This window comes from Schistocerca cancellata, chromosome 3 (genome assembly GCF_023864275.1).
Source record: "Schistocerca cancellata isolate TAMUIC-IGC-003103 chromosome 3, iqSchCanc2.1, whole genome shotgun sequence".
NCBI lineage: Eukaryota > Metazoa > Arthropoda > Insecta > Orthoptera > Acrididae > Schistocerca > Schistocerca cancellata.
This window is the reverse complement of record NC_064628.1, coordinates 712198871-712224260: the sequence shown is the minus strand read 5'-3', so window position 1 is coordinate 712224260 and position 25390 is coordinate 712198871. Positions and strand designations below refer to the sequence as shown.

General features: G+C 41.6%; 1 protein-coding gene across 1 annotated transcript in view; it reads right to left on the bottom strand.

Annotated features, from left to right (window-relative positions):
* LOC126176529 (aromatic-L-amino-acid decarboxylase) overlaps nt 1–25390 on the bottom strand; it is a 577698-nt gene that overhangs the window by 116422 nt on the left and 435886 nt on the right. The gene's annotated exons all lie outside the window — the stretch shown is intronic.

Genomic DNA, 25390 nt, shown 5'->3' with positions numbered 1-25390 from the left:
ACCTACACACTTTTCACCTTACTATGTGACTGATGCTTATAAATATCAACCGTGTCAGGTAGTTTTAATGTCTCAGCTTAAATTTATTGTGCTCATCATGTAATTGATCAAAAGTCAAAGTGCATAACATCTGATTATGCTTCAATTAGTGAGATAAAATTTTGTAACTTCACATAATAAATGGACCTTCAAACGGTTTCTCTTTCGAAGCATGGAGAAAGGTTACCTAAACTGATGAGTTCAGTACATGTTGTTCATGGATATTGATGGTCAGGTTACGCACACCTGCAATCCATGAAGTCTACAAAGCTTTGAAAGAGCTGAAAGCGTACAACGTCCAGAAAATCAAACATTTGCGGGATTTTGTAAATATGCAGCAGAACTAGTAAAGATATCATTGCATCTCTGCGTAGTGAAAATCTAGAACAAAGAAGAACTACCATGACACTGGACTGCAGCTGTAATCCATCCATTACACAAAAAAGGAGACAAATCAAATTCAGATAACTACAGAGGAATTTCCCTTTGGATATCACATATACAGTCATGTCAGGAATTCTATGCAATAGTTGTAAAACTCACTAGGAAAATATTAAGGAAGATTAAGACCGTGGAGAAGATGCCCAGAACATATCTGTTCAGGGCACCTTTGGAAGTGGCAACAAATTACTATAAAAAAGACGAAAACAATAAGTCATAAACTTTGTAGACTTCAATAAACACTTATGATTGTTTCCACAGAATGATGAAGATACTAAGGAATTTCGATCTCCATCCTAAATTAAGAAAAATTATTAACTAAATTCTAAGAAACACCAAAACTAGAGTTCAGAGGGGAAACATCAAAGCCCCTTCCGATTAAAACTGGGTTAAGACAGAGAGATGGTTTACCGCCGTTACTTTTCAAATGTGCACTCGAATACGTGATGAGGGAATGGTACAAGCAAAATCCTAAACGTATAAGAATTGCAACCAAGAAAGATCGAATAAACTTAAACTGCTTGGGATTCGCAGATGACTTTGCGTTACTAGCTAATAAAAATCAAGAACCCAGCAATCAAATAGCAAGCCTACAGAATATAGTACAAAAAATAGGACTACAGATATCATTCAAAAAGACTGAGATAACGGTAGCAGATCCACTAGCAATTAGTCACATAACAGGAAGTAACAGGAAAGTAGTAACAGTGAAAAAATTTAAATAACTATGAGAAATTTTAACGTACAACTTAGACGATAAACTTGCATGGCAAGTACGACCTAATAAACGATAAAAGCTCAAAAATTAACATGATCTACATATAATAAGAGTATGTCTATCAATCAAAGCTAAATTAAAACATTACAAGACTGTGGTTCAACTGGAGGTGACTTACAGAAGCGAAACTCTTTTCAAAGTCACCCAAGAAAACAGAATCGGCAAAATCTTAAAAGTAGAGAGAAGAATAACTGGAAGACGCATAAACAAGAAATACCAAAAAGATGGACCTTGGCGGTGCCATGTGAAGTGGGGTACAGTGAACTGGAACCTATTACAGATACTAAACGGAAAAAAGGATTTCCTTTTTTTTTTTTTTTTTTTGGTCACATTATGAGAACACCAGAAACCAGATTATCAAGAAAAATTGTAGGGAAACTTTGGAACATGAAGCAACGAGTAAGGGGGGGGGGGGATAAGGGAAATCAGGGAGGTTATGAAAGAGCTAGAATTACCCTGGGCGAATTGGAATTGCAAAATTTAAAGAAATTTAAAAACTTAAAAATAAAATTTAAACCAAAGGGAGACAAACGACAAACAATAAAAAGGTTATTTACAGACGAGGAACGACAAAAAATAGAATGAATGAAAAAATATTGGGCAATTCGGTCGGAAACCTATTGAAGAAGATGACCAGGAAATGACTGAAGTGGTCTAATGAGGCCGTAAAAGCAGCAGCAGAAAAAGAAAAAGAAGAAGAAGAAGGATGCAAGTGATACGACCAATTGTACAGAACACACAGTAAAGAGATCTCTACAGAAAATAGAGGCGTCGTTACTATCGAAAATATCAACTGCGGTCAAATGTTTGGGATGGGAAAAGGGGAAGTACAGTGAGGAACATCTTAACGCAAACTTTGTGTACAGCAAAATCGAGGAAAGAAAGTATTCAAGATAGAGGATGAGAGTGTCCTTCCTGTTGCTCTGTCATGCATTACTGATGTCACTCATCCTAACGGCAGCAAAGTAACATTTCCAGTGGCGGAAGACATCAATAGAATTATCTTCAGGTGTAAAAAACTACCAACAGGAGTTAATGAACCTGGAGACCTAATAGGGCAGGTATACAACAGAAGACAAAACGTTCCATATATAGAGCGATTGTACCAATACCAAGTTAAAGAACAGGATTGCATTTACTTCGAAACTATCTTGAAGTCTCCAAAGGGTTTCGTCTATACTATACATTCATGAAGATATTGCAAATTAATATCGTGAGAAGTGCACTATTTATGAGAAAACTACACAAAGCAACGGACAAGATAGATATAGGGATAGCCTGCGTTCAGAAGCCGCTTTTACAAACTATGGAAAAGTATCTGCCTTTTTACTCTCTAACGCTGTGGTTTTGGGAACCGATAATGCTATGTCTCTTATGATTGTGCTAAATCAGGAACAATTGGTAGCTAAAAACAGCCAGGTATGCGCCCGTCACTGCACAGTTATTGAGGTTCCCTCTGGGTCGCTCAAATGGCTTATTGTCTAAATCTGCTTGCAGTTATCACACAATACTGAAGATTAGATAGATAAAACAAGGGTAGTGACATTATTTGGGAGATGTGAACTTCATATTAACAACAGATACAAAGGCGAAGTTTACCGTATGGCATAGTCGCACGTGTAACGATTGTCGTTACAAATTACACTACTGGACATTAAAATTGCTACACCACGAAGATGACGTGCTACAGGCGCGAAATTTAACCGACAGGAAGAAGATGCTGTGATATACAAATGATTAGCTTTTCAGGGCATTCACACGAGGATGGCACCGGTGCCCACAACTACAACGAGCTGACATGAGGAAAGATCCCAACCGATTTCTCATACACAAACAGCAGTTGACCGGCGTTGCCTGGTGAAACGTTGTAGTGATGCCTCGTGTAAGGAGGAGAAATTCGTACTATCACGTTTCCGACTTTGATGAAGTTCGGATTGTAGCCTATCACGATTGCGGTTTATCGTATCGCGACATTGCTGCTCGAGTTGGTCGAGATCCAATGACTGTTAGCAGAATATGGAATCGGTGGGTTCAGGAGGGTAATACGGAACGCCGTGCTGGATCCCAGCGGCCTCGTATCACTAGCAGTCAAGATGACAGGCAACCGCGTGGCTGCAACGGATCGTGCAGCCACGTCTCGATCCCTGAGTCAACAGATGGGGACGTTTGCAAGACAACAACCATCTGCACGAACAGTTCGACGACGTTTGCAGCAGCATGGACTATCAGCTCGGAGACCATGGCTGCTGTTACCCTTGACGCTGCATCACAGACAGGAGAGCCTGCGATGGTGTATTCAACGACGAACCTGGGTGCACGAATGGCAAAACGTCATTTTTTCGGATGAATCCAGGTTCTGCTTACAGCATCATCATGGTCGCATCCGTGTTGGCGACATCGCGGTGAACGCACATTGGAAGCGTGCATTCGTCATCGCCATACTGGCGTATCATCCGGCGTGATGGTATGGGGTGCCATTGGTTACACGTCTCAGTCACCTTTTGTTTGCATTGGCGGCACTTTGAACAGTGGACGTTACATTTCAGATGTGTTACGACCCGTGGCTCTACCCTTCATTCTATCCCTGAGAAAGCCTACATTTCAGCAGGATAATGCACGACCGCATGTTTCAGGTCCTGTATGGGCCTTTCTGGATACAGAAAATGTTCGACTGCTGCCTTGGCCAGCACATTCTCCAGATCTTTCACCAATTGTAAACGTCTTGTCAATGGTGGCCAAGCAACTGACTCGTCACAATACGCCAGTCACTACTGTTGATGAAATGTGGTATCGTGTTGAAGCTGCATTGGCAGCTGTACCTGTACACGCCATCCAAGCTCTGTTTGACTCAAGCCCAGGCCAGAGGTGGTTGTTCTGGGTACTGATTTCTCAGGATCTATGCATCCAAATTGCGTGAAAATGTTATCACATGTCAGTTCTAGTATAATATATTTGTCAAATGAATACTCGTTTATCATCTGCATTTCTTCTTCGTGTATCAGTTTTACTGGCCAGTAGTGTAGTTGAAGTAATTGATGAACCACAAGTCTGGACAGCCACCAAGTTTTGAGAGTGGAGTAGGTGCATCGTCAAATATCGATGTTCCTCTACGTAAAAGAATGGCTGCAAGGAAAATAACCAGTACTGTATTATAAGTGACCACAATGCGGTCCATACAGAAATGACACTGAGGAGTATATCTGGTTTACTGATTGTTCTGGGTTCTTCTTGAAGACTGGATTTGAAATATGCAGATTGGTGGAAGTTGTCTCAAATACTAATGACATCCGAGTTTGATACTTTCAATGGCAGTAAAGATTTGAAGGCCAACTACTTAATGGTTATATCACAAAGGACACAGAAGGAAGCAATAGCAATCCAAGCAGTGAGGCCTAAAACAATGACATTCTGGATATAGGAACTAAAAAGCCTTCGACCTATCACCGGGGCAACACTACCAGAGATCTATTGGTGTAGAAGAAAGAGAATGCAGTCTAATCTGTGCGAAAAATACCTATAAGGATAGGTTATGTGAGATTAAGCATCGTAACTGGGAAAACTACCTATCGACCTAAATTGAAATGAACGTATGTGGGCAACCCCAGAAGTTATCAGCTGAGACAGTGATGCACTGTCAACACTGTGAACAGAAGATGGAAGTATGACTAGAGGAGGGAGAGACACAGCAACGTATCTGTTGAATACGTTTTTGCCGGATGACAGGCCTGATAGGCACATGGAATCCGAAGCACAGAATATGAAAATAACACACTTGTACCCCATTTCGCACAAGAAAAGGTATTATCTGCTATACACAGATGGGCAAAGCACCAGTCCTGATAGGGTGCATCCAGAAGCCTTACACATGATGGCGCCCTACATAACATTTTTCTTAAAATCATTGTTAAACGATGCTCTTCTTAAGGGAGGAATCCCACAACAATGGAAAACAGACACCATTGTAATTATTAAGAAACGGGAAGATAAAAGTCTCATGGAACCTAAGAGCTACAGAGCTATCTGTTTAATCAATACTTTGCTAAGGTGCAGGAGCGCCTCCTGTGTGACAGATTGTGTCTCAAAGAGAACTCACTGGCCTTAGACAGCTCCAGTTCGGCTTCCGGGAGTCAGTGGAATATGCCATAAATGAGGCCCCCAAGACCGTGGATGTAAGCTTATAGAAACACTCAATGGCCATACTGATCGACATCGCTGGCAGTTTTGACCATCTGTGGTTATCCGCGATATTCGAGCGTTTAAGAGAACTATAGACAACGAGATGCCTTTATTACAGCCTCTTAGATTATGTGAATATCGCGCACTGGAATGGCAATCTGGTGGAGGAACGTGTTAAAGAAAATGACTAAATGTTGTCCTCAGGGATCAGTTTAAGGTCCTATATTTTGGGATCTCACGATCGAGCCACTATTACACTTTTTGGAGGGCGAGGAGGGGGATAGGTGATGTTGCCGTTTCGAAGGACTCCAAAGACAAGTTGGAGCAGAAGGCATGTTGTGTTCTCTCCCAGATGCAGAGGTGGTGGAACAAGAATAAATCGACTATAGCTGCGCATAAGACCACTTCTGTTGTGTTAAAAGGGCGCAAGAAATCCCACGGTAACGTTGGACAGGTCCCAAATATGTTGCAGTAATACAACACGTTACCTGAGAGTTTTGTTGGATGAAAGAAAAACTTTCATGGACCATATAGTTCAGACTACCCAAAAAAAGCAGATCATAATGCAAAAAGTAGCACATGTCAGTATAGTAAATATAAATCTCCCCTGCACGCCATGAGACTGTACCACAATGCCACTTTCTCCTCAACATTGTCTTTGTGTGTGGGCAGACAATCTGTGTTACCAGCGGTACAGGATCATTTTGCGATGGGCGCAGATCGGTGTGCACCCAAGGTTGATGGGGGCCCTCAGTATTACTCCAGCCTCGACAGTTTTAGTCATATCAGGCATGTATCCTGTCAAAATCACGTTTAGAAGCAATGCATGATGCTACTGATGCAGGCTGAAAACCAAGCTAACATTCAGATAACAATAGGGTCTAATGTTGGCACTAAGAGACAATCGAAGCAGTGGAGATTAGACGAATGGGGCAACGCGACTGGGACGCATCAGATAGGGCTGTCAGTGTGCGTCAAATTTTCCCTGCTATCAGGGAAAGAATGAGCATGGATTACATCAATCTCAGCCGGGAAATGATCTATGTTCTTAGGTGACATGGCCCGTACACAGTACAATATACCTGCATAGGATTAAGAAGCGCAACAAAAGGGTGTGTGACTGTGGTTTCACGGCACTCCAGAACTTGTAGTCTTGCAATACCCCACTTGCGACGTTTGCAGGACAGGGATCAATAACTACAAGAACAGTACAGTTTACGATGAAGAAATGAAGTGTGAAGCTGACACATCAGCAAACCAAATTTCAGTGGTAGGGTTGAGGATGTACTAAGAAAAACGGTCTACCACAACTAGAAGCAAGACATTTTCAGATACAAGATGACTCTCGGGACAACACCCAGCGGGTTGGGCAGTCTCGAACGTGTGGGAGAACTGCCAGATAGTTCCAGTCAACTCACTATCACCACAAGAACACAAATGTAAATTCCGCTATTCCGTCGATACCTGTATGACCATGAGGTCTTGTCGATTCCAGCCACTGATGATTTCTTCGGGTTTCACTTGGAAGAGAGTCTCGATCTACAGCTGCAGGCAGCCTACAATATGCAGAGTTGACAGTACAGGAAAACAAAGACTGCAGTGAAGGTCACTCACCTCATGATCCAGAAATGTATGGAAGATAACGTAATACATGTTTTTACTGTGAACTCTGTAACCTGTACGTATTCCATCAATACAAAAATCTGAAAATGTCATGCTTGATTATGTTTGTTGTATAAGCTTCGTAATAGAAAGTGGTATTTCGGTAGTAGTATATTGTGTATGGAATAGTACTAGACCCAGTGGACTCTACTAGATTTGAGTACACCAAGTCACGTTTGATAATGCAGGCCTGATGTAGTAGTTTAGAAATAGTTTGTTCGTATTTTAGCCTTAGGAGTGGTGAGACTCGAGTCATTCCGAGGCCGCCACTGGTTTGTGGTAGTGTAGTTTATGGTAATTAGATTTTATTATTTTTCTTCAAATTTTATGTTGAAATTTTTGAAAGTAGGTTACATGCTAATCAGTTTGTTTTGTATCTGGTGGTGGACAATATTTCACATTTGTAAACTCGTTTCCACGACCTACTTTGTCAACAGGTTATTGTAATGTAGAAAATAAAGGAAGAACAATGGCGGCTCGCGCAGATCGAGGCGCGGACAGTGATTGCGTTGTTTTCCGTTACGAGCGACAGTTTCAGCGCGCATGAATGTGCTTCGCACTTCAAGAAAGAGTGTGTGCTGCAAATTATGTGTCTGTCATCACCATCATCATCAGCGATGAACATTCCCAACAACTGGAGCAAAAATTCACTAAATAAATCGCTGCGATCATCTTTAATGCTTGCATTTGCTACGAGATTCACAGCAGATTGCTCAGAACACTACTGGATGCTTATTGGCTGTCGGAGACTGCATGCGTGCACAGAACATGAGACCGACGAGGAAGACAGGCTGAGGTGCGTAAGACTCATCACGTGACAGTGCAGGTCTTACGAGTGCCACCAACCGTCTCCGGCGGGAAGCGAATTTCAGACGATTTTAATAATTCTTAACTGCGCGTTTAAATGCAAACGAGCTCTGGATGGCACACGACAAAGTTAAGACATTTAGTGGGTACCTTTTCATTGACTGGTTGATTTCACGTGGACCCTGCACTGATCCGACCATTCGCGAACTATGGCGGGCAAGGTGACTAGTGTGACGTCGCAAGTTTGTCGTAGGGCCCTTATTTTTTCTGCCCTGACGGAACAAGCTTAAATTCCATCGCCATCGCCCGTAACGCCAAATACAGTGTGCACCCACCCTCAACCACGGCAATGGTGGTTCGTGTGACTTTAGAACGACAGAGTATGAAACGTGGTACTCTAGATGCTTCCTTTTGGAGGATTTTATCTTTGTTTATATTTTTGCTTCACACCAGAGAATCAGGATGCCGTTTCTGCCGTAACCCATGACACGTAAACTGATTCCAAAAAATCTCAGTACAGGATGGTTTCGTCCTGGAAGTTCCAATCGTACAATTTGCCACTACACAAAACTGACAGCTAGCTGCAGTGGAAAAGTGTAAAGAAGGAAAAATTACTGTGCCTCATAACTCCTTCTTCAGAATATGCAGACCACAAAATCAGATACACATCATCGGAGAGGACAAAACCGTTGAATTGCCATGTAATACGAAATGATGCGAAATAGAGTTGTTTATTTGAGCAACAAAATCCTGAGAACAGTAGAAAATGAGAAAATAAAATCCAACGTATCAACGATGTTCGTTTTCGTGCATTCTATGTGCGAATTCACTCTAGTGTAGATTGTCAACACATATTCTGTGAGAAGTGAAGTGTAAATAAATCGTGTGCTATAGATGATACCTATATATTTCTCTCACTGCTTTTTACTATACATATACGTGTACCATCAAAGCACTATCTAAAATGTGTGCAGTTCTCGTTATCGAATGAGGTGGCGCAGTAACTAAAGCAATAGGCTTCGGGTAGGGAGCGTTCAGATCTCTCTGCGGTCATCCACATTTAGATATTCCGTGGTTTCTTAAGTTGACAAGGATAGTGCCAGGAAGAATACTTACAAAATTCCAGCCCCCATTCTAGCCCAGTTTATGTTTCTGCTCCGTCTCTAATGAATTTTATTTCTTGATATATACTTTTATCGTATCGTAATATTTTTGTCTCATTTTAATTATTATACAATTTCCATCAGAAATCTTCTTCTTTGAAAATATTAGAGAGATATAAAACTATCAAAACTTCATCAATTATGATGAAAGACTGCAACCGTTTAATTGTAATTATTTTTATTGTTTTCGTTTAGGCCATCTATCTGCGACTTGTAACAATTTGTACGTAATGTACAATTTTCCGTGAAGACAATAGACATCATAGGCCTACAAATTGCGTTAAATCATCTTTATTTTCTTCCTGTGTTTTTGTATCAAGTCTCTAAATTCAAGCTTTTGTTCAGTTTTATAGTACCTTTTATAGTTTATTACCGTTTCCACCAGACTCTCCTCACTTTCCAGCACGTCTCTGACCTTGTCTTGTAGCCTTTACTTATGCTTGTTCACTGTGTGTAGTAAGCAATCGAGATCTAATTACTGACACTATCTTCGTATTGTTGTCCTTTGTCTGAAACGTCATAGATTTCTTGTTAATCCACGCCTGAAAGTCGGCCGATAAGTTGGCGTTCTTATCTTTAACTGAAAAATTAGAGCAAAGATAAATGCTTCTTTGAAACCATAAACAGGAATGTGTCCAAAATTTTTGGCTTGTAAATAACTCAGGTAAATAGATTATTTGGTAAGTTTTATAACTGCGAGTTTCCGTAGCTACGGAGCAAAGCCTTCCAAAATATACTAGTCATAATATGCTATGGGAAGGAATGTTCAATTTTACTATTAGTATATGTTAGACACGTAATTTCCGTGAAGACAAAAGACATCATAGGCCTACAAATTGTCTGGACTTAGATAAAAAAAGTATGTAATCATCATCGTTATCAGAACAAATAGAACATGTCGTGCACTGAGAATGCAGGGGGCTGTTTTTAGATCAAAACTACGCTTTTTTTACTATAAGCTACCGTTTAGGTCAACGGACTTTATCCAACGCCTCACTGGGAAATAAATCCTTTCCCCGGTTGTCATTCTGGAGTATTTGCGAAGTATCCGAATACGGACTGAAAACGTTTTCACCCACAAACGTATTTGTTGACGGAACTGATTGAAGTCAAGTGATGCCAAACTGGTGGATAAAATGGATGCTTCAAAAATTCATAAAATATATGTCTTAGTTTTTTTCAGTGAGAAGATACTTCATTGCCCAGAAAAATCTTTTCTTATTTCAGGCGTCTCGTCACGTATTTATGGTTATTCACCCAAATGTAATCAACAAAAAGAATCCCTTTTCATCCCAGAAAACAATGGTCATAATCTTCGTCGTGGACAAAATCGATTTCTCATTTTTGGTGCAGGGTCATCGTATAGCGGGCTCAACTTTGACTAAAATTTCATATCTAACGTAAACTGATAAATCCTTGTCCCAGACGCAGCAATAAATCGACGTACAAAAACACTTACATACAATGTATAATCAAAAATATCCCGACACTTCTATGTAATGTAGAATTTACCTCTTTCGTCACGATAGGCGGACACGCCAGTATAAAAGCAGGCGGGGAGCACTGTTGTATCGGTAGGAAAGAAACAACAGCAGAATGGAATGTTCTGGAGAGCTCAGTAGTCTAGACATTGGGTATCACCTGAGTAATATATTCGTCAGGGACATTTCAACGCTTCTAAAGCAGTCCACGTTGACTGTTGTTGCTGTGAAGTGGAAACGCGAAGGAACAATCATGGTTTAACTAAAAGCAGGTCGACTTCATGTGCTGGCGGACATTGATCGTCGGCCATTGCGGAAGGAACCACTTGTGATTCCCATCGTGTTACCAGCAGTCCAGCTAGCACAGTGACTGCGTGTAGAAAGTTAAAAAGTATGGTGGGCAGTGATTGAGCAGCTCCTCATAAGCCACACACTTCTATATTCAGTGCTAACCGACGACGGTGAGATATAGGTATGGAGTCCACTAGACAACATGATGAGTGGGAATGAGTGATCAGAGGTTTTGTTTGTGGGGTGCTCAACACCGTGGTCATCAGCGCCCGTACAAGTTCCTAGTCTTTCCATCTCCAGTCTCGCCACGTCTCGAATGATGATGAGATGACGATGAGATTATGAGGGCAACACAAACACCCAGTCCCCAGGCGGAGAAAATTCCCGACCCGGCCGGGAATAGAACCCAGGACCCCGTGATCAAGAGTCAGCAATGCTAGCCACTAGATAAAGAGGATCTGAGATGACGAATCACGCTACACCTTGCGGTAATGGAAATGAGCGTTTGGCGTCATTGGACGGGAGGCCCCTTACGGTGCAGATCCGGCCGCCTTGGTGCAGGTCTTATTACATTCGACGCCACATTGGGCGACCTGTGCGCCGGATGGGGATGAAATGATGATGAAGACAACACAACACCCAGTCCCTGAGCGGAGAAAATCCCCGACCCTTCCGGGAATTGAACCCGGGCCCGTAGGACGGCAATCCGTCACGCTGACCACTCATCTATCGGGGCGGTAGTTCTATGGAAGAGTCTGGGTCTGACGAATGCCTGAGGAACATTATGTGCCATCATGTGTAGTGTCAACAGTGAATCAGGGAGGAGCTGTTGTTAAGAAAGTTGGGTCTTCTTCGTTGTTAGAGTGTAGTCCCGATATTGCGCTTAAGAAAACGCTAAATGCTCAAGGATATGAACACATTTTACCGGAGTATGTACTGTGCACGGTAGAGGTACAGTTCTGGGATGATAACTGTTTGCATCCGCATGACTGTTCACCCTGTCACAAAAGAACAGCATCCATGAAGCAGCGTACTGTGGGCAATAACATTCCTGAAATGGACTGGCCTGACTCGAGTCCCGAGGAGAACCCAAAGGAACACCTTTGGAATGAGTCAGAACGTTGATTTCCTGCCAGACCCCAGCGTCCTACATCACATATTTAGCCGATTTCCTCTCGAGGAAGAGCGGGCTGTACTTTCTTCCCAGACATTCATGCACAACACTGAAAGTGTTCCCAATGGACTTAAAGGCGTCATAAAGGCGAAAGGCAGATGCACTCTATGCTAATATCACTAATAGGTGTCTGAACACTTCTGTAAATATTCCTGTAAGATGCACATCTGCATGTACTTGCTGCCAACATTCTAACATATTTACAAAAACTTACTCGTGATTAATTCTTCGTTAGCCATACTATTTGTGATGACGTCATATCATAAAAATATTTTTAAGATCGATTTTCCTTTATAATATCATGCATTTTTTTCTTTGTTTTCAATTCTGGGACGTACTTCGTGAGAACCATCTTCAAGCATTTGAATTTACCTGCTTGTATCGTAACACAAGGTAATCAGTTAAAATCCCTGCGTCAACGAACCTACAAAGCTGATCAAACTGAAACTGGACTACTTTACTTCGCAATGTGCACCGACTTAGCAGCATCATAATTCCGCGGTACCATCCTCGCACCAGGTCAGAACCTTTTCGTGTTTCCCGAACAAATTTAATGGCACATCAGTAGCTGGCCTTCTTCTAACAGTGTGTTTCTGTCATACCAGAGCGCTCTTTTGAGTTTATATGCACTTTTTAATAAATATGTTGAAGTGTACGTTGTTTAATCATATATAACTGACGGCTAGCAATGAAATGCCTAATATTTTCATTTAGAAACGAGGAAGCTTACTTAACCTACCATTTAATGCAGGATTTATAGTCTGTTGACTTTTTATTCTGAAATTATTTACACCTCTTGACTTTTGCACGTAGGGCGCCACCTTCTGCGGTTCCCTAGGATAACCACACAACGTCCTAAAGCAGCAACATCTGCCGCTCAAATCGCAGAAGTGTTTACATTTCCTACTAAAATATTCTGATATGTACACAGCTAGATATGTTTGTGTACTTCTGAGTGCTGGCTGTTAACATCCAGCCACGGTAACAGTGGCTCGCGGTATCTGTCGGCTATTTTCGGAGTACGTGCTGCCTGCACAACGTTGATTTTCAGCGCAGCGCGACTTGCTATACGCTTCGTGCTAAAATTCAATATCTAATCACACAATTGAGCCTTCTGTTTATCCTACAGAACACTGTCATGTTCGCATAGTTCGTCACTTTATATTTAGTTAAAACAATCCTCTTTCCTGAAATTTGGAAACGGTACCTTGAGTTCTCTCCGTCTCTTATATTATTCTTTTATCCATCCTCTTTATTCCTTTTTTAAATTATCTTGCAGATAAATGGTGTCAATTTTTTTTCTATTTGTACTTCTTTGTCGTATAACATTCATTCACGTAAAAAACGATAAAACCCGTTACCCAAGCTCGTGACTCGGCTTTTAACCCAACTGCAGGCAGAGTGCAGCCTTTCTTCGTCGATGTACAAGGAGGGGGAAGGTGGCGGATCCATTGCCCCCCCCCCCCTCCTATTATCCCTGGGAAAGATCCCTGGTACTGATTTCATAGCTGGCTAAATAGACCTGAGACCGTCCTGGAGGGACTGGAACGAGGGAAAACTCCTCTCCTAGCTGGGGTCGAAAAGAGGAGCTTCAAGGCCGGAGATTCATTCACTTACGCTGAAATATTGCATAAGAGACGTTCATTTTCATGGATAGATAGTCTCAACCAACGTTAACGCCGCGAATATTTTATACTTCAGGCTTCCCGAGAAAAGGTGACAGTATCTAAAAGTTGCGGAAATTGTGCTATGTATGTAACACTTGAAAGCTTTCATTTATGGACCTATTGAAGAAACACTAACTGTGTTTTTAGAAAAGGTGGATTGTCTGTTTTTCCTAGCGCCATTAGACAGCTGTCCAAGGGAAGGTATAGTCATGTAACCCTGTTCATCAATACAGAAAGATACGCAGCGATTAAAATTCAATTAACAGGAAAAATTGATTCGGAAGAGGATGTTAGAAGAGAAGAACCGACTCAGATTGAACAGGCATAGAGAAGGAAACACTGGCCAATTACTAAGTTACTTTAGGAAATAGAATGGCATAGCTTTTTGGGCATTGTATCAGTGTCTAACCTCAACTTCTATTCTATCACGTTCGATTTGGTCACAATGTGGTTCCGTTATAAAGTAGATATTTAGAAGAACACGTACAATTTTAATGAAACGTAATTTAACTTTCTACATAAATAAAGGTTTCTTGTAGCATCAAATCGAAAAACTTCTATCACATAAAACTTATAAGCCTATATTTTCGTTCTGCCTTCTCCTTAATATGTCTAATACAGTTTTCTACTGATAAACTGCATGTTGTACGAGCAACAATAGTATTGGTATACTTTTTGATGAAAGCGCCCAACTTGTTGCTCGCTGATGTTACCGAACTTTTGCCGAAAAATATATGATAATAATTCAGAAAGTGTATCTCGAGGCTCATCAAACAACGAAACTTCTTGATATTTTCCAGCGTGTTTACCGCAACAGAAATTTGTTTAGGTCCTTTTTGTTGCTGAAGAACTTAAACATCGTTTGCTAATATCGAAACATCATTTTTCGAATATGAGGCTCAACAGAGAAGCTATTTTAATTTCGCTTCTGACAGATAAGAAAAATTATTTGCGAGATTATCGATATATTCTCTATCTTTGGATAAGGCTGTCACAAACTGTTTCATTAGGCCCAATGTAACGTGTAAGCATGGTAAAAAGAATTATTTTACCTAATCTGATCCTGTGTTCCGTCTGTAATGACCTCGCAGTAGATGGGGCGACAAACCATAATATTCTGTACGTCCTTCGAAGGCGTTTTAACCTGTTAACATATTTTCATCGCAGCTTTTGTTTCGTGCACTTGCACCAATATCGCACCAGTCTCCGCCCTCGCTTCTTGCAATTTGCAACAAAACGTCATGTTACACCGTTGCAGTACTGCCCTACAACACCTTTACCGGAGACATACTGTTGTTCTGCTTGTCACATAACATAAATCTTTTCCAACCTAACTCTTGTGGACGCTACGTGTCCCTTATGAACACATCTCTCAATGTATGTGCACATTTACGTATTTATAACGTAATTTATTATTTAGAGATCTCCCCATGTTCAATCCGTCTCGTGTTGCTAATGCGTCGTCTCACTGCCTGGAATCCGGCAGATATGGACAGGGCCATTAACTTTTGTCAGTTCTGTTACGTTTTCCTATACCCGTGCAGTTTCGGACCTGGTTCACCAATTCTGATCCATTTTCTCCCTTTAGATGTACATAATTTGTTTAGAACTGTTCAGAGTTCCGTCATCTTGTTTATTCTGTGATTAAAAGTCCAGAATCGCTTAAAACACTGTGCCTGATGTAGTTTGTACCACAGACTTTCAGTACCTGATGGACTGCCTCTCTCTAAGTGACTGATAATGAGTAATATTTCTGACATGTAGTGAGCATTACCTCCGCAGTTAGACCATTGTTTTTACTGAGGCATTCTGTGTATTGTAAATATTGTCTATAGATGTTCTCATTTTTCTTTGCATTAATCAGTTGTGTTAGGTACAGTAAGAAGATGGTAGCAAATAGTTGGTGTGATAGAGTATAGCTTAACCAATAGTGATATTTTAGAACTTACTTGCGTTGCGGGTATGATTACTAATTTCTAGATAAACTGTAATTCTCTTCTCTCTCCTTGTATTTTACGGTGGTACTTTTCAATATTTACGTAACTGTTTTCAGTGAAAATAATCAAAAGCTTGATAGAATTTCGTTTACAATTGCTGCTTCCTTGAAAACTATCTCTGAAAGCTATGCCATTTGATAGGTTGCGTACGATTACTTTCCGTTCTGTGCTGTGAAGTAATTATCATTGCAATCATGTTTGTTTGTTATCTTCTTTATACGTTGCTTGAAATATTTGTCAGTTTCTTTGTATCTTTACATTGAAATGCTTACTCTAAATAGGGTAGTCTTCAGCAGGATGTTATTTTCGCTGAACATTCAAATACTTTATAGAAGGAAACGAATCCTTTATTTGGACGAGGTTGCTTTGTGTGCATTCGTATGCACTGCATCTTTTTAACGTGACTTATGTCGGAAAAATAGTGTTTCTACACAAGCTACTTGCTCGTTGTTTTCATCGTTCTTTGATTTCCTCCTGTTAATACTTATGTCAGAACCAGAGGCATGCAGCATTTTGTAAAGAGTGAAGTTATCAAGAAGTAGCAGATTTATACTTTATCACGTATGAATTGTTTGTAAACATTCCTTGAGATAAGAACTTATATCGTAGGAGTAAGCTTTTTCACTACGGATTGTTAGCTGTATTCATCCTGAACTAATGTGCAGATAGTGATATTTGACACTTGTAACGTAATTTACTCGTGTTTATGTAACGGTCTTCGTCAGCGGGAATGTCTTATGTAAGCAGTCATAAGAAACTTCTCAGCACATAGGAATGAGATACTCACTGGCTATCTGCAGACTGTCAGGTGATGCAGGCTAAAGAGATATCCTTTTGCTTTTGAAGACTATGGTCCTGAAAGAAGTAAACTGTAAAGTGTTACCCGAAGAACCTACAGCGCAGTATCTTATGAGATGCGAGATAAAGATGTAAGGAAAACCTCACATTAAGTGTTTTTTATTATTTTATGCCAAAGTATAAAACCCTCATTTCATTTCTTCCTGCCTTCCTTAAATTATTTCACTTTAGAGTAAATCGCTGAGTCGACGATAGAGATTGAAGGCAAGTCGGGCAGACAATGAATTTTGAAATTTTCGAAAGTTGGTTTTGGTTTTCTTGCTAGCTGCTCGTCCTTTAGAGTCTTCTTCAAAAAATGCCAGAACAAAGTGTCGACGTTACTAGTTTGCACTCGCAGGTATTTCTACAAATCAGTGATGAACAGTGTATATGAAACCACTTTCTGCATATATTGCACTACTGCATCTCTTAATTTGTGTTTTTCTACGAATATTTACGATGTTAGTTCTTGTAGAGTCACTTCACTGGTGATTATGCCGATTTGTTTTACTCCTCACATTTTCTTCAGTATTACAGGCACGAAGAATTGACCAAAGCCTGTTTCGTCGCGACATTTTCTCTCTTAACTTTCTCCTCTTCTCTGTAAATAATTTTTTATAATAGACTGACCCAACACTTTATTTCGTTACTTTCAAGGCAGGTTTCTTTAAACGTAATACGTCTTATTGTAAATCTGTCTTATTCCTCATAATACTTCTGCTGCCAATTAAAAAAAATTATTTTACCTGATTTTGGAAAGTTTAGTGATCAGTTATAATATCAGCCATGATTCAAAAACAGTATGTAATCTAGCTTCCGTTAAGTCGTTACTTTTCCATACTGGTGATTGTCTCATATATTGCTCACATTTTAACACGAGGATTCTTACTGCGAACTCGTAAATACACGAATGATAGCTCCGGTCATCTTGGGTGTCTCGTATACATAGATTGCAACACTAATGTCAAAGAAGTCCATAGGTCATTCATGAACGTTATTTACTATCAGTTTTAGATTTAATTACACATAGTGGATAGCGTTGCCGTTGTCTTTCTCCAAAATCTTCTGCAGTGTCAAGGATGTGAGCGTGTCTTGTGGACGACACTGATGAGTGCTTCCAAAGCGTAGTTTTTGTGGTTGTGTTGTTAGCGATATTTGCTGTGGAAGTGGGTTCTTACACGATACATAAGTAAATATCGTTATATAATATGAGAGGCCTACCTAGTTTTCCTCAGGTAGGTTCTCTGGCGAGTATAGCGAAGAGCACTTGTGCAGTATTGTAGGGTAACGACAATGTATGGAAATATTAGTGTGAGCTTCAGCAGCGTATTGCAGCAGCACTGACTGAGGGCGAGCACAGGAAGTTGGCCCTATAATAGCTCAAGAAGGGAAAGCAGAAAGGTGGAAGGACTATATAGAGGGTCTACACAAGGGCGATATACTTGAGGACAATATTATGGAAATGGAAGGGGATGTAGATGAAGATGTAATGGGAGATACGATACTGCGTGAAGAGTTTGACAGAGCACTGAAAGACCTGAGTCGAAACAAGGCCCCGGGAGTAGACAACATTCCATTAGAACTACTGATAGCCTGGGGAGAGCCAGTCCTGACAAAACTCTACCATCTGGTGAGCAAGATGTATGATACAGGCGAAATACACTCCGACTTCAAGAAGAATATAACAGTTCCGATCCCAAAGAAAGAAGGTGTTGAGAGTTGTGAAAAGTACCCAAATATCAGTTTAATAAGTCACGGATGCAAAATACTAACGCGAATTCTTTACAGACGAATGGAAAAAATGGTGGAAGCCGACCTCGGGGAAGATCAGTTTGGATTCCGTTGAAATATTGGAACACGTCAGGCAATACTGACCCTACGACTTATCTTAGAAAATAGATGAAGGAAAGGCAAACCTGCGTTTCTAGCATTTGTAGACTTAGAGAAAGCTTTTGACAATATTGACTGGAACACTCTCTTTCAAATTCTCAAGGGGGCAGGGATAAAATTCAGAGAGCGAAAGGCTATTTACAATTTGTACAGAAACCAGATGGCAGTTATAAGAGTCGAGGGGTATGAAAGGGAACAATGCTTGGGAAGGGAGTGAGACAGGATTGTAGCCTCTCCCCGATGTTGTTCAATCTGTATATTGAGCAAGCAGTAAAGGAAACAAAAGAAAAATTCGGAGTAGGTATTAAAATCCATGGAGAATAAATAAAAATATTGAGGTTCGCCGACGACATTGTAATTATGTCAGAAACAGAAAAGGACCTGGAAGATCAGTTGAACGGAATGGACAGTGTCTTGAAAGCAGGATATAACATGAACATCAACAAAAGCAATACGAGGATAATGGAATGTAGTAGAATTAAATCAGGTGGGGGAATTAGATTAGGAAATGAGTCACTTAAAGTATTAAATGAGTTTTGCTATTTGGGGAGCAAAATAACTGATGATGGTCGAAGTAGAGAAGATATAAAATGTAGACTGGCAATGGCAAGAACAGCGTTTCTGAAGCAGAGAAATTTTTTAACATCGAGTATTGTTTTAAGTGTCAGGAAGTCGTTTCTGCAAGTATTTGTATGGAGTGTAGCCATAAATGGAAGTGAAACATGGACGATAAATAGTTTGGACAAGAAGAGAATAGAAGCTTTCGAAATGTGGTGCCACAGAAGAATGCTGAATGTTAGATGGGTAGATCACATAACTAATGTGGAGGTACTGAACAGAATTGGGGAGAAGAGGAGTTTGTGGCACAACTTGACCAGAAGAAGGGATCGGTTGGTAGGACATATTCTGAGGCATCAAGGGATCACCAATTTACTATTGGAGGGCAGCGTGGAGGGTAAAAATCGTAGAGGGAGACCAAGAGATGAATACACTAAGCAGATTCAGAAGGATGTAGGTTGCAGTAGGTACTTGTAGGTGAAGAAGCTTGCACAGGATAGAGTAGCATGGAGAGCTGCATCAAACCAGTCTCAGGGCTGAAGACCACAACAACAACAACAATAGTTCAACAAGGCCAGCGCAGCGTTGCGAGGTAGGTTAGCCTGCTGCTACAGGGAACCCAGCGGTACTGCAGCAAGGGGCAATGCTGATTTGCACGCTGACAGTAGCAGTTAGTGTTTTAATATACGTGACTGGTAGTGGCACACTTTTACAAAAAGCTCACCGCTGCTGACTGTAAGAACTGGCCATTTTTGTAATACAATTATCTGAGTCCCAAAGTCCAACGAGGATGACGGGGCTGTGCTGGGCTGGGACGCTGCATGAGCTGCCAGCAGGCGACACTGGGTCACCGCTTTGTCAGAGCAACAGCTCTCCCTCCTCCTTGGACTTACTGCTACGGCACGGCTGGTCACGCCGAGTCATTTCCGGCAGCATCTCCGTCACTGCCCAGAGGTCAGAGGGTTGCTATCCACCACCACCAGACGGCCAGACGGGCGTTTCAGCGTGGTGGACACCCGCCACCGTGACGCTAACTGATAGACCACTGTCACGGGGTCCTAGCAGCTGGCTTACCTAACGAGTCCGCCGGCAGTCTGTAGTACAGTCTCTTGATCTGTAACTACACGCAACCATTCAAACTTGGCAGTGATGAAAACATATTCCGTTGCAGAGACTCGATCTGGTTATTCAAAGTGGACTGGCTCCTTACTAGTGGATATAAGGGTAAGTCGCGTCTAAACTAAACGAAAGTATTCACATAACTCATAAATTATGAAAATGATTAGGTTATAAGAAGTGCAAAATGTATCTGTCAGCTTGTGTGAATGTTTCTCATATTTCTCGTAAATATCCTCTGCTGATAATATCACAAAGTAGGTTTCATTGTGTTAGACAACGCATCTCTCATCCGATCATTATAAAAATTAGCTAGAACAGGAGTCAGTGCGACATTGCTCTCTTTATCAAGCTAGATTGTATGATGTTCGACGTCCGCTGGAAATGGTAATATACAGATTACAGATGTCGCAGCTGAGTTGTTGTTACGATTTTCGTCCTCCAGAAACCAGATGCTCACATCATTCCGTTTTAACGTATTATGTCCTATGTTTTAAAAACCAACACACATCAAAAAAACTTTTGCATCATCCCGGTTCCCAGAACTACTGAAGATAGACGTTGACTGTGGATTTTGTATCACAGACACAGTCCATTTGACTGTTCAGAGATGTCACTAAAACCGCCCAAAGATGTAAACAACCACGCATGAGTAGCGCCTATTAGACGGAGGGGGTCTGACAGCCGAACAGTTCCAGTCATTCCTCCAGGAAGGAAGTACACGACCCGTGTTGTCTGTAGTTCAATCATGCCTAGACGGCCAATACCAAAGTTAGATCGCGTCGGTATTGTTATTTTGTGCCAGGAAGGGCTCTCAACAATGGAAGTGTCTAGGCGTCTTGGAATGAACCAAAGCGATATTGTTCGGACATGGAGGAGATACAGAGGTACAGGAACTGTCGATGACATGCCTCGCTCAGGCCGTCCAAAGGGCTACTGCTGCAGTGGATGACTGCTATCTACGGATTATGGCTCGGAGAAACGCCAGCAGCGCCACCATCATGAATAATGCTTTTCGTGCAGCCACAGGACGTTGTGTTACGACTCAAACTGTGCACAATAGGCTGCATTACGTGCAACTTCACTCCCGACGTCCATGGTGAGGTCCATCTTTGCAACCACATCATGCAGCGCGGTACAGCTGGGCCCAACAACGTGCCGAATGGACCGCTCAGGATTGGCATCATGTTCTCTTCACCGATGAGTGTCACATATGCCTTCAACCAGACAATCGTCGGAGACGTGTTTTCAGGCAACCCGGTGAGGCTGAACGCCTTAGACACACTGTTCAGCGAGCGCAGCAAGGTGGAGGTTCCCTGCTGTTTTGGGGTGGCATTATGTGGGGCCGACGTACGCCGCTGGGGGTCATGGAAGGTGCCGTAACGGCTGTACGATACGTGAATGCAATCCTCCGACCGAATGTGCAACCATACCGGCAGCATATTGGCGAGGCATTGGTCTACATGGACAACAATTCGCGCCCCCGTCGTACACATCCTGTGAATGACTTCCTTCAGGATAACGACATCGCTCGATTAGAGTGACCAGCATGTTCTCCAGACATGAACCCTATCGAAAAAGGCCTGGCATAGATTGGAAAGTACTGTTTATGGACGACGTGACCCACCAACCACTTTGAGGGTTCTACGCCGAATCGCCGTTGAGGAGTAGGAGAATCTGGACCAACGGTGCCTTGATGAACTTGTGGATAGTATGCCAATACGAATACAGGTACGCATCAATGCAAGAGAACGTGCTACTGGGTATTACATGTACCGGTATGTACAGCAATTTGGACCACCACCTCTGAAGGTCTCGCTATATGGTGGTACAACATGCAGTGTGTGGTTTTCATGAGCAGTAAAAAGGGCGGAAATCATGTTTATGTTGATCTCTATTCCAATTTTCTTTACAGGTTCCGGAACTCTCGGGAACCGAGGTGATGCAAAACATTTTTTTATGTGTGTATGACAACTGTGAAACATAACTGAAAGAATCCGACTCACATAACCAGCTAAATCTGCGATCACTGAGTATCACTCCGTCTTTGAGAATAAAACGAAGTACGAAAATTTCAGCGTTGCGGTACTGACACCAAACACCTAGGACAATATTCGAAAAGAGATTATGATGTCACGCAACTTATCAAACTGTGACAGAGGCTTTAGTTTAACTAAATTGGCATTCAAATTGTTTAAATCTCGTCTGGGATGTGTACAACCCGGTAAGTGGAACAAGTCGAGAGCGAACCAGCAATGAAACACGGTTGTCGACTTTGGGAAACAATCGCCGATATATTAGGCAAGAGCGCAACCTGTGTATTTCACAACTTGGATAAAATCCAGATAATGAGTAAACGAGATGTGCTAGACGCACCTGACACTAAGACAGCTGCGTTATATGTCGAAACATCGTTGGGAAAACGACAACTTTGTCGCGGCTGCAAACTGATTAATCTGGAAATTAAACAAGATCTTGTTCTGTTGAGTGACATGTATGAATACATTCAGGTTATTTGACAGATACTTAACTTGCACAACGCCTAATGACAGTTTACCACCTATAATGTGGAATATGTAATATTATTAGTTTATAAGATCCTAGTGTACTCCGTTCGTCTTCACCTTCCTCAGACACGTGTACAGTGTATCAGACATCTGATTGTGTAGTTTGGCTAATTGATTGGATATCCAGTGTAGTGCTTGCTATATTTGTATCCTGGATCGGGTTATGGAAATGCTGGAAAAGCTGGGACGTGGTCCTGGCACAATCTGGGCTTTCCAAAATAGCTCCAAATGGCTCGATAACTTCAAGGGCTGCACGGCTCTCATGGGCCGCCGTCAACAGGGCCGAATACCCTCACTCCATCGCATCTGCAGAGAGGAGTGGGATCGATAAATGGCACTGGAGTACAGTCTGGTGACAAGGAACTGCACAGCATCGCCTTTCGTCGATCTGCCAGTGAAAGGATGGTGAGAAAAATCTCAATCGCCGACAGAACTCAACAAGTCTACATTGACTGTAGTGCAACCAGACTGGAGCACGTTACTTGATGTCAGTGAAATCAACCACCCAGACGTGGTAAGTCCTATGCCAGCCACACTCACCAGGTTGTGAATAGGACATAATTCATTTCCAAAAAATTTCCTCCTCCAGCGGAATGATCCCCTAATATGTGAAGTCTGCTGAATACCACTTCCGGAACAACATACAGGATGAGCATAAGTGCTTTCCATAACAATAGAAATTTATTTCTAAGCAACTATGCTAGATATACAGCTATGCAGTTTGCTGTAAGTGGTAAATAAACTAACAGAGTTTTTTTTGTGGATACACTTCAACATGTCTATGCAACTTTTTGCAAACGGTAGCGTAACTAATGGATAGATAAAGTTCTACACGTACTCTAGCAGCATCTGATTTCTTTTCTATCTTGTGACAGATTGCGTCATTTATGAATGCTGCTGTCACAATGGCGTCTATGCAGGAGAAAGCGCAATGTTTTTGTGGTTTAATGAAACACGGTTGCCTATTACAGTTCAGCGACAGTTCCGAAGTGCCTATGAACAACACTGGTAGATGTGAAGAACATCAAAGAATGCTATGTAAAGTTTAGAGACTGGCAGTGTTGGTGAGATGGCAAGAAGTGTCAGACCTGGTGTTAGTGACGGTTTTGTTTACACCAAGCACGCAGCATTTCAGTGCCGTCTGCAGAAATCGACGCGTCGCGTTTCAAGAGAAACAAACATATCACAGAGCACTGTAGTGAAGATTTTACAAAGCGGCTGCATTTCCACACACACATAAACAGCAATTCCTGTAAGATTTGCAACCAGATGCTATGCTGAGGTTTCTAGGAGTATCTGAAACATATCGATGCAGACAATGACTACCTTAACAAAGTTTATTTCTCCGACGAAGCAACTTTTCATAATGTTTGGATCTGGGAATGGGAGAAGGCACACCTTATCACCATAAGGGGCAGCCTCACAGTGAACGTGTGGTGCACATAATGCACAACATAATTACTGCACCATTCTTTCCTTTTTGACAGAGCCTACATTACTGCAGCAGTTACCATGGACATGCTGAAACTTAACGTTACACAACCGTTAAAGGATTCTCAGCCTTGTCTAGTGTTTCAACAATATGGTGTGCCGCCAATCACGAGGTTATCTGTTCACTAGTTCTTGGATGAAACATTTGTGGACAGGTGGATCAGTAGAGGCGGTCCGATATCACGGCCGCGACATTCACCAGACATCACGTCTCTTGGTTTTTTGCGGGGTTGCGTTAAGTATCCTTTTTTCTGTTTTTTTTTTTTTTTTTTTGGAGTCATCAGTCTTCTGACTGGTTTGTTGCTGCTCGCCACGAATTCCTCTCCTGTGCCAAACTCTTCTCCCAGAGTAGCACTTGCAACCTACGTCCTCAATTATTTGCTGGATGTATTCCAATCTCTGTCTTCCTCTACAGTTTTTGCCTTCTGCAGCTCCCTACAGTACTATGGAAGTCATGGAAGTCATTCCCTGATGTTCTGTCATCCTGTCCCTTCCCGTTGTCAGCGTTTCCCACATATTCATTTCCTCTCCGATTCTGCGCAGAATTCTTACGGCACTAATACCAGACGGTGTGGAAGTTGTGACGGTAGAAATGTTCGAGACATGGAGAGAAATCGAGTATTACGTAGACGATCTATGGGCAACAAAAAGAGTACGTGTTGTACATCCATAAGAAACTTTATGATCTGAACCTCATTTGAAACAAACCAGGTAGATGTATATTCCTTAGAAATGTTAGTAATCAGATAAAGACTTTATGCTCAACGAGTATTTTAACTACATGTGTTTCATATGCTGAAGTGTGGGCAGCCGTTAGCTTGGGTGAAGACGCGTTCGCCATCTTACCTAAGAATGGCTTTAGTGTAAGGTGCGTTTAAAATTTTGTAAAGTGTGCGACCTCTTATCTACAGCGTTGTGAGAGGAAGTTACTGAGCTATGAATAGATGGATCGATCGCTATTTTTTTTTTGTTTGAGTAGCTAACCATGCAGATAACAGATAGTGTCATAAAGACGTTTTACCAAATGATTGTCTGATATTAATACCTGCAAACCGCATGTTTGTGTCGACAAAACCAGACATTCTAAAGAAATTTGCTAACATATGTTTTTGCAGAATCGTCACGGAAAATTTGATTGTGTGAACAGGTATACCTCAGACAACGAAATTTGAATATTGGTGACCAGTAAGGGCGCTAATGACAATGCTGTTAAGGGCCCTAAATCCAAAAACACCTCCATCCATTTTCCACGGAG